General features: G+C 35.7%; 1 pseudogene; it reads left to right on the top strand.

Moving 5' to 3' along the window:
• The first annotated feature begins 370 nt into the window (after positions 1-370).
• On the top strand, positions 371-20,196 carry LOC132477414 (breakpoint cluster region protein-like; annotated as a pseudogene).
• The last annotated feature ends 415 nt before the right edge of the window (positions 20,197-20,611 follow it).

Raw genomic sequence — 20,611 nt, forward strand, 5'->3', positions numbered from 1 at the left:
GAGTAGAAAATTATGAAAAAACTTAGTCTTAGATGGTCACTTTCAGCCCTGAGGTAAGAAGTGAGGCATATATCCAGATTACTGAAGAGGTTTAAAATTTTTTCCTGCTTGGAGCTCTAGGACTGGGAACATCTGTTAAGGAAATGAGGCTGGCATTTGAAAAATATTCTCCAAGCTATGTTAATTTATACTTTTTAGATTAAACGCCTTCCACACTTTGATATCCACTGCTTCTGAGCAGCAGAGTTTTGTAGATCTATGTTTAAAGGGTCATAAACTTAGATGGTAAATAATAGGGAGAAATGAAAATTTGGAGTAAACATTTAACGGTCATAATCTAACATTTATTTTTGGATCAAAACAAAGTAGGATGTCGTTAGAGGTCTGTGACAAAAGAGGTAACATGAATAGCTGTTTTAGGTGTGATGTAAAATGCAGTAAGAAAATGGGGATACTGAAGTTTTGAAAAGTTATAGGACAAAGATGGACCTCACCAATGGAAAAAGCTGTCAATTCATGAACTGTAAAATATCATAGCAGGTATATGAAAACAAAGTGAAATGACTTTGAATTCCAGAAAAATTTTAATTTAAATGTCAGTTTTTTATTTATATGCTGTGTGACCATTGGCAAGTCATATTACTACTCTGAGTCTGCTTTCAAATATTTTAAATATATTAGATATAAATGTACTTCACTTCAGAAATAAACCCATGCACCTATGACCAATTAATCTATGACAGAGGAGGCAAGAATACATGGTGGAGAAAAGTCAGTCTCTTCAATAAGTGGAGCTGGGAAAACTGGACCACTACATGTAAAAAAAATGAAATTAGAACATTTTCTCACACCATATACAAAAATAAACTCGCAAAATGGATTAAAGACATAAATGTAAGACTGGATACTACAAAACTCTTTGAGAAAATCATAGGCAGAACAGTCTTTTACATAAATCGCAGCAATATCTTTTTGGGTCAATCTCCTAGAGTAATGGAAATAAAAACAAAAATTAACAGATGGGACCTAATTAAACTTAAAAGGTTTTGCACAGCAAAGAAAACCATAAATAAAATGAAAAGACAGTCTACAGAATGGGAGAAAATATTTTCAAATCATGTGACCAACAATTGATTAATTTCCAAAATATACAAAGAGCTCAATCTGGATATACACCTCAATTTTTTTTTTTTTTTCATTACACGGGCCTCTCACTGTTGTGGCCTCTCCCGTTGTGGAGCACAGGCTCAGCGGCCATGGCTCACAGGCTTAGCTGCTCCACAGCATGCGGGATCTTCCTGGACCAGGGCACGAACCCATGTCCCCTGCATCAGCAGGCGGACTCTCAACCACTGCGCCAACAGGGAAGCCCTGAATATACACCTCAATTTTAAAAGAAAAGTAAAAAAAAAACAATTAAAAAATGGGCAGAAGATCTAAATAGACATTTCTCAAAAGAAGACATACAGATGTCCCAAAGGAACATGAAAAAATACTCAACATCGCTAACTATTAGAGAAATGCAAATTAGAACTACAATGAGGTATCACCTTACTTGCCATCACCAAAATGTCTACAGATAATAGATGCTGGAGAGGCTGTGGAGAAGAAGGAACCCTCCTACACTGTTGGTGGGAATATAAATTGGTGCAACCACTATGGAGAACAATATGGAGATTCCTTAAAAAACTAAAAATAGAGTTACCATATGATCCTGCAATCCCACTCCTGGGCATATATCTGGATAAAATCATAATTCAAAAAATACATGCACTCTGTGTTCATTGCAGCCTTAATCACACTAGCCAAGACATGAAAGCAACCTAAATTCCATCGACAAATGAATGGATAAAGAAGTTGTGGTATATATATACAATGGAATATTACTCACCCATAAAAAGGACAAAATAATGCCATTATCAGCATCATGGATGGACCTGGAGATGATCATACTAAGTGACATAGGTCAGACAGAGAAAGAAAAATATCATATGATATTGTTTATATTTGGAATCTAAAAAAAAAAAGATGATAAAAATGAACTTATTTACAAAACAGAAACAGACTCACAGACTTAGAGAATGAAGTTATGGTTACCAGAAGGGAAGGTGGGGGAGAGGGAAAATTAGGAGGATATGATTAACATACACATGGTACTATATATAAAATAGATAACCAACAAGTACAGGGAACAATACTCAATATTTTATAATAATCTATAAGGGAAAAGAATCTGAAAGAGAATATATATACATAAATATATGTATTATATATATATAATATAAAATATAACTGAATCACTGTGCTGTACACCTGAAACTAATGACATTGTAAATCAACTATATTTCAATAAAAATATGTACCACATTTTATTTGATTAATACTAAAATCAGATCATAGATGTTCAAGAAAAGGGAGTTTTTATTATTATTTTATTTCAAGTATCATATAAAAATAGGACCATGCTAAGAACTATGGACATTACAAAAGATATAAAGGTTATGAATTGTTTTGCACAACTTAAAACCTCCTTGTGGAGACTCAATGCAGATAAAACTTCTAATCTTATTTTAAAAATATGTTTAAGTATGTGACACTGTAAAGATGCCTGTAGTAGTACCTAGGTCTTACCTTGAACATTCGTTTTCTCTATAACCTACAGGAATCTGAAAAGGGTACATTTTCCCTTTTCTAAAGAGGAGAAAATTGGAGTTTAGAGACATGAGGTATTTTGCATTTGGTCACATAACTATGAACTTGGGAGTCTAGAATTTGAACTAGAGACCATCTGCTTTCACAGCCTACCACTTTCCACTATAACATATGCACCAAATAATTGTTTGTGTTTTTTTTTAAACATCTTTATTGGAGTATAATTGCTTTAAAATGGTGTGTTAATTTCTGCTTTACAAAGTGAATCAGCTATACATATATATATATATATATATCCCCATACCTCCTCCCTCTTGCGTCTTCCTCCCACCCTCCCTATCCCACCCCTCTAGGTGGTCACAAAGCACCGAGATGATCTCCCTGTGCTATGTGGCTGCTCCTCACTACATACCTATTTTAAATTCGGTAATGTATATATATATAAATGATACTCTTTCACTTCGTCCCAGCATACCCTTCCCCCTCCCCATGTCCTCAAGTCCATTCTTTACATCTGTGTCTTTATTCCTATCCTGTCCCTAGGTTCTTCATAACCATTTTTTTTAAGATTCCATATATATGTGTTAGCATACGATATTTGAATTTCTCTTTCTAACTTACTTCACTCTGTATGACAAACTCTAGGTCCATCCACCTCACTACAAATAACTCAATTTCAATTATTTTTTATGGCTGAGTAACATTCCATTGTATATACGTGCCACATCTTCTTTATCCATTCATCTGTCATTGGACACCTAGGTTGCTTCCATGTCCTGGCTATTGTAAATAGAGCTGCAATGCATATTGTGGTACATGACTCTTTTTGAATTATGATTTTCTCACGGTATATGCCCAGTAGCAGGACTGCTGTGTCATATGGTAGTTCTATTTTTAGTTTTTTCAGGAACCTGCATAATGTTCTCCATAGGGACTGTATCAATTTACATTCCCAGCAACAGTGCAAGAGGGTTCCCTTTTATCCACACCCACTACAGCATTTACTGTTTGTAAATAGTTTGATAATAGCCATTCTGACCATTGTGAGGTGATACCTCATCGTAGTTTTGATCTGCATTTCTCTAATGATTAGTGATGTTGAGCATCCTTCCATGTATTTGTTGGCAATCTGAATATCATCTCTGAAGAAATGTCTACTTAGGTCTTCTGCACACTTTTGGATTGGGTTATTCATTTTTTTTCATATTAAGCTGCACGAGCTGCTTGTAAATTTTTGAGATTAATCCATTGTTAGTTGTTTTTTTGCAAATAGTTTCTCCCCTTATGAGGGTTGTCTTTTTGTCTTCTTTATGATTTCCTTTGCTGTACAAAGGTTTTAAGTTCCATTAGGTCCCATTTGCTTATTTTTGTTTTTATTTCCATTTCTCTAGGAGGTGGGTCAAAAAGGATCTTGCTGTGATTTATGTCACAGAGTGTTCTGCCAATGTTTTCCTCTAAGAGTTTTATAGTGTCTGGCCTTATATTTAGGTCTTTAATCCATTTTGAGTTTATTTTTGTGTATGGTGTTAGGGAGGGTTCTAATTTCATTCTTTTACATGTAGCTGTCCAGTTTTCCCAGCACCACTTATTAAAGAGTCTGTCTTTTCTTTATTGTATATTCTTACCTCCTTTAACAAAAATAAGGTGACCATATATGCGGAGGTTTATCTCTGGACTTTCTATCCTGTTCCATTGATCTATATTTCTGTTTTTGTGCCAGTACCATGCTGTCTTGTTTACTGTAGGTTTGTAATGTAGTCTGAAGTCAGTGAGTCTGATTCCTCCAGCTCCTTTTCCTTTCTCAAGATTTCTTTGGCTATTCGGGATCTTTTTTGTTTCCATACAAATTGTGAAATTTTTTGTTCTAGTCTGTGAAAAATGCATTGGTAGTTTTATAGGGATTGCATTGAATCTGTAGATTGCTTTGGGTAGTATGATCATTTTCATAATGTTGATTCTTCCAATTCAAGAACATGGTATATCTTCCTCTTTAATTTCTTTCATCAGTGTCTTACAGTTTTCTGCACACAGGTCTTTTGTCTCCTTAGGTAGGTTTATTCCTAGGTATTTTATTATTTTTGTTGTAATGGTAAATATGAGTGTTTCCTTAATTTTTCTTTCAGATTTTTCATCATTAGTGCATAGGAATGCTAGAACTTTCTGTGCATTACTTTTGTATCCTGCTACTTTGCCAAATTCATTGATTAGCTCTAGTAGTTTTCTGGTAGCATCTTTAGAATTCTCTATGTATAGTACGATGTCATCTGCAAACAGTGACAGCTTTAGCTCTTCCTTTTAGATTTGGATTCCTTTTATTTCTTTTTCTTCTCTGATTGCTGTGGTTTCTTCCAAAGCTATGTTAAAAAAAATAGTGGTGGGCGTGGGAAACCTTGTCTTGTTCCTGATCTTAGTGGAAAAGATTTCAATTTTTCACCATTGAGAACAATGTTGGCTGTGGGTTTTTCATATATGGTCTTTATTATGTTGAGGTAAGTTCCCTCTATGCCTTCTTTCTGGAGGGATTTTATCATAAATGGTGTTGAATTTTGTTGAAAGCTTTTTCTGCATCTATTGAGATGATCATATGGTTTTTATCCTTCAGTTGGTTAATATGGTGTATCCCATTGATTAATTTGTGTATATTGAAGAATCCTTGCATTCCTGTGATAAACCCCAGTTGATCACGGTGTATGATCTTTTTAATGTGTTGTTGGATTTTGTTTGCTAGTACTTTATTGAGGATTTTTGCATTTATATTCATCAGTGATATTGGCCTGTAGTTTTCTTTCTTTGTGACATCTTTGTCTGGTTTTGGTATCAGAGTGATGGTGGTCTCATGAAATGAGTCTAGGAGTGTTCCTCGTTCTGCTATGTTTTGGAAGAGTTTGAGAAGAATAGGTGTTAGCTCTTTTCTAAATGTTTGATAGAATTCACCTGTGAAGCCATCTGGCTTTTGTTTGTTGGAAGATTTTTAATCACATTCACAATTTCAGTGCTTGTGATTGGTCTCTTTATATTTTGTTTCTTCCTGGTTCAGTCTCAGAAGGCTGTTCTTTTCTAAGAGTTTGTCCATTTCTTCCAGGTTGTCCATTTTATTGGCATAGCGTTGCTTGTAGTAATCGTTCAAGATCATATATATATATATATATATATATATATATATATATTATTGTTCCCAAAGTCCACTGCTTCAATTTTGGGATGATTCGTTGTCTATTCAGGTATTCCACAGAGGCAGAGTACATCAAGTTGATTTGGTGATTTAGTTAGATCCTCCTGAGGCTGCTGGGGGAAATTTCCCTTTCTCTTCTTTGTTCTCACCTCCTGGGGTACAGCTTTGGATTGCTCCTGCCTCTGTGTGTAGGTCGCCTAAGGGCGCCTATTCCTGCTCAGACAGGAGGGGGTTAAAATAGCAGTTGATTAGGGAGCTCTGGCTCACTCAGGCTGCGGGGAATGAGGGGAACAGAATTCGGGGCAAACCTGTGGCGGCAGAGGCCGGCTTGACACTGCAACAGCCTGAGGCGTGCTGTGTGCTTTCCCGGTGAAGATGTCCCTTGATCTCGGGACCCTGGCAGTGACGGGCTGCTCAGGCTTCCTCCGAGAGGAGGTGTGGATAGTGACCTGTGCTTGCTCACAGGCTTCTTGGTGGCTGCAGCAACAGCGTTAGCATCTCATACCCGTCTCTGGGGTCTGTGTTGATAGCCACGATGCACGCCCGTCTCTGGAGCTCATTTAGGTGGTGATCTGAATCCCTTCTCCTCACGCACCTCAAAACAATGGTCTCTTGCCTCTTAGGCAGTTCCAAGCTTTTTCCCGGACTCCCTCCCGGCTAGCTGTGGTGCAGTAGACCCCTTCAGGCTGTGTTCACGCCGCCAACCCCAGTCCTCTCCCTCCGATCCGACCGAAGCCAGAGCCTCAGCTCCCAGCCCCTGCCTGCGCCGGCGGGTGAGCAGACAAGCCTCTCGGGCTGGTGAGTGCTGGTCAGCACCAATCCTCTGTGGGGAAATCTCTCCGCTTTGCCCTCTCCACCCCTGTTGCTGTGCCCTCCTCCGTGGCTCCTAAGCTTCCCCTCGCCACCAGCAGTCTCCACCCCTGAAGGGGCTTCCTAGTGTGTGGAAACCTTTCCTCCTTCACAGCTCCCTCCCAGAGGTGCAGGCCCCTTCCCTATTCTTTTGTCTCTGTTTTTTTTTTTTTTCCTTTTTGCTTTTGCCCTACCCAGGTACGTGGAGAGTTTCTTGCCTTTAGGGAAGTCTGTGGTCTTCTGCCAGCGTTCAGTGTGTGTTCTGTAGGAGTTGTTTCACGTGTAGATGTATTTCTGATGTATATGTGGGGAGGAAGATGATCTCCACATCTTACTCTTCCACCATCTTGAAGGCTTCTCTCTGTAGTTAAGTATTAATCTTTTCTGTCTAATATATTTGCACCTAAGTTTAAGCCCTTGTTTCCTCTCACATTCAGTTTCACAAAACACTTTCTAATTAGTCTCCTCAACCTTAGTTTTCTCTCCATTTCCTCAATTCCTATTTATTGAGTAGCTATTACACACCTGGCGTGGTTCTAGGTATTGTGGGTATAGAAGTTTCTCTGTCCGTGCTCTACTGCAGTTGTCACAGGTATGGGAGACACACAACAAAAAAATAAACATACATATATCCTATGGTAGGATAAGAGTGATAAATATGAGTTGAGCAGGGCAAAAGTACTGAATGTTAGACAAAAGCTATAATGGAATGGTTATTTATAATAAAGTTAAAGTGAATTAGAACAGACATTTGAAGGAGGCAGGGGAACGACTTGGGTATAAAACTGGGAAACTATATTCCCTGGAACAGGAATAGGAAGGCAGAGTGTAAGGATGCTCTGTGTGGTAAAAGAGCAGTGTGTATGGAACAGAATTAGGGAGAGAGACAAAGAGAGAGCAGAGAGAGAGAGAAGAGGGGATAAAAATAAAGAGATAATAGAGACTACACCAAGGCTCTCAAAGGTCAACATAAGGATTTTAGCTTTTCCTCTAAGTGAGTTGAGAAACCACTGCAAATTATTAATAATTAGAGAAGTGACATCAGGACTCTATTTTAGAAAAATCACTCTGTCTACTGTGTTTTCATCTAGAACACTGCTGGTCATCTTTTCAAGATACAACATCAATCAGACTACTTACTTAGTCATAAACCCACAGCACTTCATCCTCACACCTCATTGGTTTTGGCTTCTATTTAGCAGCAGCTGTGGGACAGGGGTGGCAGTGGTAGTAATAGTCATAGTAATAGTCTCTACTCCATGACCACCTGCTCTAGAGATCTCTAGATCTCTGGAGTATTTGATTTTTAATTTAATTCTTCCAGAGAACCCTTTACTTATTTCTAATGCAATATCCATTTATATCTCAATGGACATTAATGTTCTATACAATTTTGGAAATCCTTTTCTGTAGAAATAAAAATGAAACCTTTGACATTCAAGGCCTTGGTATTGCTGCCACATCTTTTTTTTTTTTTTCTGTATGCAGGCCTCTTACTGTTGTGGCCTCTCCCATTGCGAAGCACAGGTTCCGGACATGCAGACTCAGTGGCCATGGCTCACAGGCCCAGACGCTCCATGGCATGTGGGATCTTCCTGGACTGGGGCACAAACCCGTGTCCCCTGCATCGGCAGGCGGACTCTCAACCACTGTGCCACCAGGGAAGCTCTTGCTGCCACATTTGATTTTTCTCTTTGTGGATGGTCTTTTCTTTATCCACTTCCCATAAGTAAGTTTTATCAATTCTTCAAGCTTTGCTCAAGTCTTACCCTCCCTAGGAAGTCTTACCTGATTTTCTTCATGAAAGTAACCTCCTTCTCTTATGATTTTCCATGATGTTGATTCATACTTTTTTATGTCACTTAGCATTTATTATATTCTATCCTATACATGGTTAATTCTTTTTTATCCTTAATATGCAAGGATCCATGAGGGCAGGATAATCTACCTATGAGTCTAACATAATGACATAAACCTACTAGGAAATAAATGCCTAAGCCAAGGGTCAGTTTATTCTTATAAGAGTTATATCTATTCTGATTACATGTATCATTTATTTCCATGATTCAGTTGTAGTCTCTTTTATATAAAAAAACTTGTTTGTACCTTTAATATGTCCCCCATGTGTCCCACGTGGACGTCTGTAAATTTCCCTTCAAGTCTTCAAAAGTTTATCAACTAAATGGTCAATTAACCCTCCAGGATGGAGAAATTTGCTAATAGGTTAAAAGATTTAAATCATCCCTAGGGCTCCATTGTGAAAGAGAGATTTCTTAGCTTCAAAACGTTTGTGAAATGCCCCATGCACTGAGGAAAGATAGTGAGGCCAGACTCTCTAAACAGCTGAGATGACACAATTGGGGTCAAAAAGCTTAATCTTTCCTATCATAGTTTTTATTACTCTGGCGTGTTTTGATACACTCCATAGGGAACTGTCATTTTATCTTGCTTATTCCACAGGTCGTAAAACAGGCTGGTAGATAGTACATTGAAGTAAGAGGAAGAGGTGAAATAAAACCTCCATTTTACTCAGTCTTAGAATATTACATGAAGGTGTAGTATCTTGATTATTCAATTGTAGAGATGTAGGTAAATTACAGGAAAAATCAATTAATTATAACATACAAATTTATTTTAGCTTCGATATTTTATAATGTTAGTTCACTTATACAAATTAATACTGTACATCAAATAAGTTAGATAGAAATCTAAACACAAAGTAATGTTTTCATAAATCTTTGTATCAGGTAGTTAAGAAAAAAAAGTATAATCTGATAACAAAGGATTTGCCAATAAACACAGGCGAATGATATGGAAAAATGTCAATTCATGGTTTATGCAGACCAAAGCCAGATCATTTAATGTTTAAATATTATCTTACTATTTAAATTGTACATTATTATAATCTTACTATTTGCCCAAGGTAGGAGAGGAGACAGACCTAAATTTAGGAAAGAATGAAAGATTCAAGATTTCAGTCTAAAGCACAGATATAAGAGCCCAGATTAGACAGGAAAATGTATTCAAAGCTACATAGAGCAGGTGAGATTGACAAACAGCTTGGTCCAAGCAGTAAAATTATAATAATATGTCCTAGTAATGTTGGTCTGTCAAAATATTATGAATAACATTATTTTTCTTCTCCTTAGAATCATCAAGTTTACAATTCCAATAAGGGAAAAATAAGAGTTTGGCAAAAATTTGAGCAGCATAACTTAGTTTTTTTGTTGTTGTTGTTTTGTTTTTTAATCTAATGCAGGTGCCTTAATGGTCTTTGAAGCAGGAAGGAAGGATAGAAGGTTTTTAATTTGATGGAAGTAATATTAGCAATCAGTAAATTTATTAGAGTTACACAAGAGAAGAGATTGGCTGGGACATAGTTCAGAAAGTAATTGCAGTATTAAAAACAAATTTTAAGGGAATGAAGAAAATTCTTTAAACCTTTGGGTTTATTTATCTGATCTATGATGAGGTTTCATCCAGAACTTGTTCCTCTTGAGCTGATGAAGTCTTTTTCATTTAGTTTGCAGGTATCTTGTTATCTATAATTCATTAAACTACTGCTTTGTAAATACAGTTGGCCCTCCATATCCTCAGATTCCACATGCATGGATTCAATCCACCATGGATCAAAAATATTTTTAAAACAGTTCTAGAAGGTTCCAAAAAGCAAAACTTTAATTTGTTGCATGCTGGCAACATTTACATAGCATTTACGTTGTATTAGGCATTATAAGTAATCTAAAGATAATTTAAATATATGGGAGGTTATGAATAGCTTATATGAGATTACTCCAGTTTATATGAGACTTGAACATCCATGGATTTTGATTTCTGTGGGGAGTCCTGAAGCCAATCTCCCATGGATGCCAAAGGATGACTCTTAAATAACTTTTCTTGAAAGCACTAGACAACAGAAATAATTTTTCTTTACAATAAAATTTATTGACTGCTATTTTTTTTCTTTTAATATTTGTTCATACTATCTCTCTGTTCTGAAAAAACTAAAATGCTAACTAACTAACTAAATAAAGTACCAGCCTTTCTCAGGGTAAAATGGGAAGAATAAAAAACAACTGAAGATCCTGCATTTTCTTGTCATTTTTATGATTTGAAAATTTGTCACATTTATCCTTAAAATTTTAGAAGACTAAATGTTACATTATGTCCAAAGAAACATTTTATAAAATAACTTTCTTTTTAAGATTATTGTTTAGAGATCTGCATCGAGTTCTAGAATGACAACATGATATTCACCTTGCAGACCTCTCTTTAAAACCTATAGTAATCCTAACTTAAAAGAAGACTGAGGGCTTCCCTGGTGGTGCAGTGGTTGAGAGTCCACTTGCTGATGCAAGGGACACAGGTTCATGCCCTGGTCCAGGAAGATCCCACATGCCATGGAGCGGCTGGGCCCATAAGCCATGGCCGCTAAGCCTGCACATCCGGAACCTGTGCTCCGCTACAGGAGAGGCCACAACAGTTGAGAGGCCAGCGTACGGCAAAAAAAAAAAAAAAAAAAAAAAAAAAAGGAGACTGAAATTAGGGAAAAATAATGATGTTTTAAATGTTTTTCTAACTTTGTAGTTATTCAAAAGTGGTTATCCCTTATTTTAATTTTGAAACAAAGTATTTTAAAAATATTAAAAAGATGTAATTTTGATGAAAATTACTTTTTGCCAGTATTATAAAAATGTTATCTATACTAAGAAGCTTTTTATCAGTTATGATGAGCCTCTTTTTATCTGCAACAATAACAGTTATCTGGCCTTGAATTAAATTCATGGCAACTACAGAACATTACAGTCTAGATGAGCATATAGCCCTAGTGTTGGACCTAAGTCCTCACCTTTCCTGGAGAAGCTTAGATTAGAAGTGTTTCTGTAGAAGAGTGTGGAGTGGGAGGATTAAAGTGTTCATACATTGTTCTAGCATATGTGAAGGCTTTTACATCCTCTGTTTGTGAAACAGTGTACGGATAACTGAAATTTAATGAAACATAAAGGAAGTAAGTCAATTATGAGACTTTGAGCCTATGAAAGGTCAAATAGATGTAGTGGATCGGGTCAAACAAGGAACTAGCACATCCACACTCAATGATTTAGCTTCCTGTTATACAAATAACTGTCCAGGGTTCTGAGGACAATCACAGATGCACAGACCATTCTCCCTGCCCTTAGAAAGCTTTAAAATTGTTTGGGGAAATGATACTCATAAAGCATTAAAATCTAAAACAGTATAAATATCAAAGATGTATTTAAAAGACATATAAAATAGATTTTTACATATGAACAGTGAAAGCATATAGCTTATGGTAGCGTTTTCTGAAACAAAAGGGATGTCAAATGTAATTCTAAACACTTAGAATTTTCACTTTAAATTCCTTTTTTTAAATTTTTTTGGTGGAATGAAACAAAAGCTGTCTTCTAGATGTTTAACACTCTCCATCATTTTTTAGTGCTGTACTTCATCGTCATCAACTTGTTTTCCTTTCAATTTACTAAGGCTTCTCTGGTTTTCAAGTCCCTAAAGGAAAAATGAGTAGACAATTATGCTATTTGGAACAATTCAACAGTGACAGGGTAACTAATGGCTTGAAAGAGTTAATTAATCCTCTTCTCTGATGTGCTTTCCTATTCCTAAAGTGTTGTTTGGATTTAAGTAGGTCTCACTATACAATTTTATTCATTTAGGAAATAGTTTGAGAGGACTCATGCTTAAAATCTATTTAAGCAGACATGTATGAAAGGGAAAAAATACTGATACAAGAAAGACCATGATTAAGCACAGAAGACATAATGAAGACAATCATGAAAATTTCAAAAACCTATCATATCCTCTATGAAAATTGTGTCCTGAAATCCCAATTGTATCCAGAGATATGGACAGACTTTAGAATATAAGCACTGGAATAAAATAGAATGAGGGAGAATTGAAGAGAACGATTTTTGTGTCTCTCATTCTTCTATGACAAGAGACATATGAGCTTTGTTTGTGGTCATACAAGATCTTTCAAATGAGAGAGCATTTTAATCTCTCTCTCTCTCTGCATTCAGCACTATATTTGGTATTTTATGTTGTTTTGTTTCAAATGATCCCCCAATGTAGGGAAAAGGCTAAAAGAATAGCATTTTATTTGAGAAGCACAAGGTGGTTGTAATGATTCCTTTCAGTGGCTTTCAGTGGACACTAAATTCTGTTGAAAAACCTTTACCAAGAGGGCTACTCTTTGGAGAAACAAATTTTTGAGGGAGATCAAAAAATATTTTTTAAAATTTTATTTCACCCAGAAAACTAAATATAGATCAAGTGTTATGCCAACAATAGATCTGTTTTCTGATCTTTTATCCTTGGAGTCAAGTATTTAGTTCTGTGTTTCCTATATTGAAAGGGACCACACTGAGCAAGAATAGCAGTTATCTTTTACACTTAGTGGGAATTGAAATGGAAATTTAAAAAAACCCGTTTTTTTAGAGTTACACGAATTTTAGACTAAAATAATTTTATTCACCTTGATCACCTACCTTGTTAAATGAATTGATACATAGATAATTTTGAAATTATTTAGTACTTTAAAAGTTTATTCAGGAGGCAAAAATAGTATTATACTAAACATAAGGACTTGTTTAACTTTGGAGCCAGACTGGCTGTAAATCCTAGCTATGCCATGTTCTGCAATCTTGGGCAGTTTTCCTAAATACCTGTGACTATTTTGTGACTAAAAAACTAAAAGATCCCACATGCTGCAACTAAGACCTGGTGCAGCCAAATAAATAAATACATAAATAAATGGAAATAATAATAATAAAAACATCTATCTCACACTTTCTTGTATGAAGATTAAATGAGTGTGAGTGTGTGTGTGTGTGTGAGAGAGACAGAGACAGAGAAAAATATATGTAAAAAAGAGAATTTATAAGAATACAAAGACAGATTAAGCTGTAATCAAATATTACTTTTATTAAAACCCTATAAAAAGCATTCCTTAATAATATGAATTAAATATAATACAATTGAGATTGTTTATTTTTCTACAAAGGAGGCTTATTCTGGTTTCTGGTCATTTGAATAATCTCTTAACAATGTAATTCCTTATTCTATAAATTTGAAACTTTTATTCTTCACTTCTAGCAATATGTTCTGGGATTATTATACTATATTTAGATGGATATACACATAAACATATGCTATTATACTTTTTACAAAAATGAAGAACATTTTTTTCCAAAATATACAAACAGCTCATACAATTCAATATCAAAAAATCAACCTAATCAAAAATTGGGCAGAAGACCTAAACAGACATTTCTTCAAAGAAGACACAAAAATGGCCAACAGGGAAGTGAAAAGTTGTTCAACATCATTAATTATTAGAGAAATGCAAATCAAAACCACAATGAAGTATCACCTCACACTTGTTAGAATGGCTGTCATCAAAATGTCTACAAATAATAAATGCTGGAAAAAGTGTGGAGAAAAGGGAACCCTCAAGTAGAGCTACTATATGATCCAGCAATCACACTCCTGGGCATATATTGAGAAAAGATGAAAACCCTAATTCTAAAAGATACATGCACTCCAATGTTCATAGTAGCACTACTCACAATAACCAAGACATGGAAGCAACCTAAGTATCCAATGACAGATTAATGGATGAAGATGTATTCTATGTAAATATACACAATGGAATATTACTCAGCCATAAAAAATGAAATATTGTCATTTGCAGAAACATGGGAAGACCTAGAGAATTCCATACTAAGTGAAGTAAGTCAGACAGAGAAAGACAAATATTATATGATATCACTTATATGTGGAACCTAAAAACTAATACAAATAAATTTATTTACAAAACAGACCCACAGATATAGAAAACAAGCTTATGGTTACCAAAGGAGAGAGAGAGTGGTGAGAGGGATAAATTAGGAGTATGAGATCAACAGATACATACCAGTATATAGAAAGCTGATAAGTAACAAGGATTTACTGTATAGCACAGGGAACAATATTCAATAACTTGTAATAACCCATAATGGAAAATAATCTGAAAAAATAATATATATATGTGTATAACTGAATCACTTTGCTGTACACCTGAAACTAACACAATATTGTGAATCAACTATATTTCATTTAAAAAAAAAGAAGCACTTTTTTGGCATTAGTCTATATCTTGATATTTTTATTCAATATCAATATCAATTTATATATATTTTCCCTATTGCTGGGTAACATTATCAGGTTAAACAGTGCACTTTTATGATTGTACAACTTCTATAGGTCAGAAGTATAGGCCTGGCTTGACTGGGTCCTCTGCTCTTGGGAATATTCAAGATGCTGTTGGGGTTATGATCTCATCTTAGGCTCAAGTTCCTCTTCCAAGACCATGTGCTTGTTAGAGGAATCCAGTCCTTGCTGCTGTATGTCTCATGGTTTCTCTTTTCTTCAAGACCAACAAGAGAATTTGATTTCTTTCTCTCATCTCTTGACCCTCTTCAAAATATTTCACCTGATTAAGCCAGGCCCACTAAGGATAATCTCCCTTTGATTGAATTAAAGTCAACTAATCAGGGACTTTAATTACACCTGCAAAATCCCATCACCTTTGTCATATGATGATGTATCTTCTTGTTGCTTCATTGGCTATTGAATCTGTCACTCTGTTCTGACTCAGAATTTTTTTTTTCAATTTTGATTTAGGTTTTTGCTTGTCTCAACACACAGAAATATGTAACTTAAAACACTGTTACAACGTGTGTGCACCATTGTGAAATGTAAGACAAGACTCAAGAGTGTGTGTTTACCATGGAGTAAAATTCATACAACTCTCCACCATGATATATGATAACCTATCTTGTGTGTCTGAATAAGCCATGTATCTGAATAAACAACTCTCCTACCACCAAGATCTGACTGTATGCATTTTATCAGATTCAGTTCTTTCAACTGTCATTTAAAGTTTTATTTGAAATGGTCTATATTTTCATTAATAGTCACCATACTTTTATTTATTTTTTAGACCTATTAATCATAGATATTGTAAAGTCTTTGCTGCTACTTGTAAAATTTCTGCTACTGTGGATTCTACCTAATTTTTCTCCCTCTTGAATATTGGTTATTAGATCCTGTACATTCAAATGACTACTAAGCTTATAATGAATGATAGACATTATGATTAAATGGATCATAGAGAGCCCAGTGATTTTTCTTCAGAGTGGGTCCACCCTTTCCTTTATTAGGCAGATAGAATGAGGAGTTGATCACTTTAACCCAATCAAGAACTAAAATAGTTTAAGGCTGATTTTAAATTTTGATAAGATTTAGTTGACTTTTGGCACTCTTCTGCTTCTAGGGCTCAGACTTTCACAGCTTGAAATTGCTTACTTTGCAGTTCCTTTTAGTACTCATGCATTCTACCCTCCTTTTAACAGGTTGTTAGATTAGCTCCAGCATTCTTCCCAAAACCACTATGATATTTGCCAAACGTCTTGAGGATCATACTGGCTATATGTTCATGTAGCTACCTAAAACACTGCTGAGTTTTTTCTGATCCAGTTTTTCCTTCTGCTTGGGACCCACTCAGATATTCTGCCTCCTACCTACACCATAGAATTGGCATAGAATTGGTAAATTTCCCTTATTAGAAGGCAAGTATACATATAGCTGATTCACTTTGTTAAACAGCAGAACCTAACACAACATTGTAAAGCAATTATACTCTAATAAAGATGTTAAAACAAAACTATGTGAGAAGAAAGGAAATAATAAAGATCAGTGTGTATATCAATGACTCAATACATTAGAAACAGGAAAACTGTATAGAAAATCAAACAAACCAAAAAATGCTTCCTCAAGAATATAAACCTATAACCAGACTTACTAGGAAAAAAAAAAAAAAAAAGAGCAGATTACCGATACCAAAACTGAGGGAAATTACATCACTAGAAATTCCATGATGTAAAAAGAATAATAAATAAATAATATGAATAAAAGTGATGTTAGATAAAATGGACAAATTCCTTCAAAGACAGAAACTATCAAAGCTCACTTAAAAACTAATATTTATGGGCTTACCTGGTGGCGCAGTGTTTGAGCATCTTCCTGCTGATGCAGGGGACATGGGCTCAGCCTCGTGCCCCGGTCTGGGAGGATTGCACATGCCACGGAGCAGCTAGGTCCGTGAACCATGGCCACTGAGCCTGTGGGCCTGGAGCCTGTGCTCCACAATGGGAGAGGCCACAACAGTGAGAGACCCGTGTACCACCAAAAAAAATAATAATAATATTTAATGTGAAAAACAATATATCTACTAAAGGAACTGAACTTGTTTTTTACAAACTTCCCACATAAAAGTTCTCTACATCCAGATAGTTTGACTTGTGAATTCTACCAATTATTTAGGAAGAAGTAATTCTGATTCTACACAAATTCATCCAGAAAACTGAAGTTAAGGAAATCCAATATTATGACCAAAAACATTAGTGGAAAAGAAAATAACACATACCAGTCAGAACGGTCATCATCAAAAAATCTACAAATAATAATTTTTAGAAAGGGTGTGGAGAAAAGGGAACCCTCTTACACTGTTGAAATGTAAATTGGTGCAGCCACTATGGAGAACAGTATGAAGGTTCTTTAAAAAACTAAAAGTAGAGTTACCATATGATCCTTCAATCCCACTCCTGGGCACATATCTGGAAAAAATGCATGCGCCCCAGTAGGACATAGCAACACTATTTACAATAGCTGCTAAGAAATGGAAGCAACCTAACTGTCCATCAATAGATGAATAGATAAAGAAGATGTGGTATATATATACACAATGGAATACTACTCAGCCATAAAAAATAATGAAATAATGCCATTTGCAGCAACATAGATAGACCTAGAGATTATCATACTAAGTAAAGTAAGTCAGACACAGAAAGACAAACATCATATGAGATCACTGACATGTGGAATCTAAAAAAAAAAAATACAAAGGAACTTATTTACAAAACGGAAATAGACTTTCAGACATAGAAAACAAACTTATGGCTACAAAAGGGGAAAGGTAGGGGGAAGGATAAATTAGGAATTTGGAATTAACAGATACACACTACTGTATGTAAAATAGACAACCAAGGAGGACCTACTGTATAGCATAGGGAACTATATTCAATATCTTTTAATAAATTATAATTGAAAAGAATGAGAAAAAGAAAAAAAATATGTATAAAAAAGGTAAGTGGAAATTTTCAGTTAAATTCTAAATGATTCTGCTCTCATTGGAATTTTAATTCCTTGTCTTCCATTTTTTCATAGTTTGCTGATGTCTTCAAAAATATAATTTCTGTGATTATCTAGCATTTCTGGCTATTCTCTGTGGGACCATTGGCTAGCAATGGACTACTCTGTCCAACTTAGAAATAAAATTCTTCTTTAAAAATATTGATAGATAGATAGATAGATGATAGATAGATAGACAGACAGACATATCTTCCTGAGGAATGACAAAATTGAGTACAGGTTTATAGATCATTTAGGTATACACTTTAGTGAAATACTTGTTTGTCTTTTCTGTTGTGTTGCATCTTTTTCACTGATTTGTATTAATTTGTTGTAAGATCTTTTCTCACTCTGCGATTTTATGAATAGTGTTCTAATTTTAACATCATCTAATTATTTGAACTCTAAGAGTAGAATTTTTGTCCTGTTCAAGATTCTTTACATACTACAAGGTTATTAGATATTCTCTGGTTTTCTTCTAAAAGGTTTATTGTTTTTATTTTTCATATTTTTATCTGAAATCCATCTGGAATTTATTTTGGTGAACAATGTGAAGTATCAATAGTCATTTTGTTGCATGCATGTATGAAATATTTCACATTAGATGATTTATAAATTAAAATAAAAACTAACCAGAAATATCTGAATAAGAATAAAGTAGAGCTTCTATGTTTTAAAATATAATTATTGAACTTAAAACTCAGTGAATATTTTAAAAAACTCTATAGGAAATTCATAAAATGAAAGTTAGATCTTAAGAAGCTATCCAAATGCAGAACAGGAGGCAAGAAAAAGAAAAATAGAAGATATGGAATAGTAATTACAAGATAAAGAATAGAATGAAAAGGCAAATGTCTGTCTTCCTCAAAGGGATCAAAGAGAGCTAATGAAAGAATTGAGGTTGGTAATATTTGAGGAGATAGTGGCTAAGAATTTTTCAGACTTGATGGAAGTCTCAGGTTAAGAAAACAAATTAGTTCAAGCAGCATTACTGAACAAGAATATCTTCATGCAAAAATATTCTAGTGAAACTATAGTGGAAAAAAACAACCAAAAAAAAAATAGACCTTAAGGTAAGCCAGGGTGGAAAAAAAAAGTTTGGTAACCTACAGAATAATGAAAAGAAACTGCTACTTTACAGCAACATTAAAAATTAAATACGATAGAACAGTACCTTCAAAATCTTGAGAGAAATATCAATTTAAATACCCTATCTATCTATCTATCTACCTATCTTCATCTATCTATCTTTTAGATAATATTGTGAATAAAGCAGAAATGTGTCTCTACAAGGACACAGCTTAACCAACCTGGAACAAGAAGTTTGAGGTTGAAATGGAAAGCTCCCAGGCCCTGAGGGTATTGTGTTAAAAAAGTGTTACAACAAAACAAAAATCACCAAAGAGGACAGTGAGAGTTCAGACAGGATCATGGGGAAGGGTTAGCTCCAGCTGCATTACCCAGGGCTTGAAGGTCTGAAAGTGACAGCTGACCATCATCACCATGAGTGGGATTAAAGTGAAATTCTCCCTCAAATACACCAGCGAGAAGTTGAGCTCTAAGATAATTCATTCCTGAAACAGAAGTGAGTGCTCAGAGTCAAGATTACCATGGTCACTGTGGTCACCAAGAGGTAGAGGCCCAAGGTGCCCTATATCATGAGCCAGTGCATGCTGGAGATTGAACACCAGGACATGAAGGAAGTAGGCATCTATTGAATGTCCAGAGTGGTCATCCACATTCAGGCCCCAAAGGTGTCCTTTGATGGCAATAACAAGGATGTATCAATGAAGATGAAGGAAAAGGATGTCAACACCATCCCTGGGATGCTGAAGTTCTACTTTCACTAGCTGCCTGAGCCCGTCTTCACCAACAAGTTCTACTCCAACTTAGCCAAGGGCATCACTCTTTCCAGCCCAGCTGCAAAGGAGAGCTACATGCTTAACTTGCTACGGTCACTCCCAAAGCCAGAGGTCAATTCCTTCTGGACCACCTGAAAAGGGTGGCAGAAAATGAAATGGTGAACAAAATGTCCCTACACAACCTTGCCATGGTCTCCAGCCCCACACTACTCTGGGCCCTCAGAAAAGAGAGCAAGCTCCCTGACAAAGCATCCAGTCCATCTTTATTACGGAACAGCTGGTCTCTGGAATTCATGTCCCTTGTCCAGGTGTTGCTGTATTCCCTGCATCTGGAGGTCATTCCTTGCTCCACACAGCAAGAGACAGAGTATCTTATTCTTCACCAAAGTCTAAAGGCTTTGGTGAAGACTCCATATCCATCTCCAAGATTCAGGCAGAATAGCCTAGAAACCTGGCAAAATGGGCCAACTGCAGAGCAGGAATTGAACCTTCTTGAGGATTAATTGAGCCACCCCCCTAAGGTCTGGACCTTCTACCAAGAGATAATTACCCAAGGCAAAAAGCCAAGTGGCCTAGGCAACACTGGATACCCTGTGGGTCTGCAAGCTCTGTGCTAGCTTTAGACTGTAATTTCCTATGCTTCCGTCAAAGAATACCCCAAGCCAACAAGTCTCAGACTGCTCTTGGCTAGGATAAGGCAAAGGGAGTGGTTTTTCTGAACTTACCAGAGTTTAAAAGATTTCTACTGGATTGCTCATCAATATGAACCATCCCAGGAGAGAAGGGAACAAGGCCAAATTCCCTCACT

The sequence above is a fragment of the Mesoplodon densirostris genome, chromosome 17 (assembly GCF_025265405.1).
Source record: "Mesoplodon densirostris isolate mMesDen1 chromosome 17, mMesDen1 primary haplotype, whole genome shotgun sequence".
NCBI classification, from domain to species: Eukaryota; Metazoa; Chordata; class Mammalia; order Artiodactyla; family Ziphiidae; genus Mesoplodon; species Mesoplodon densirostris.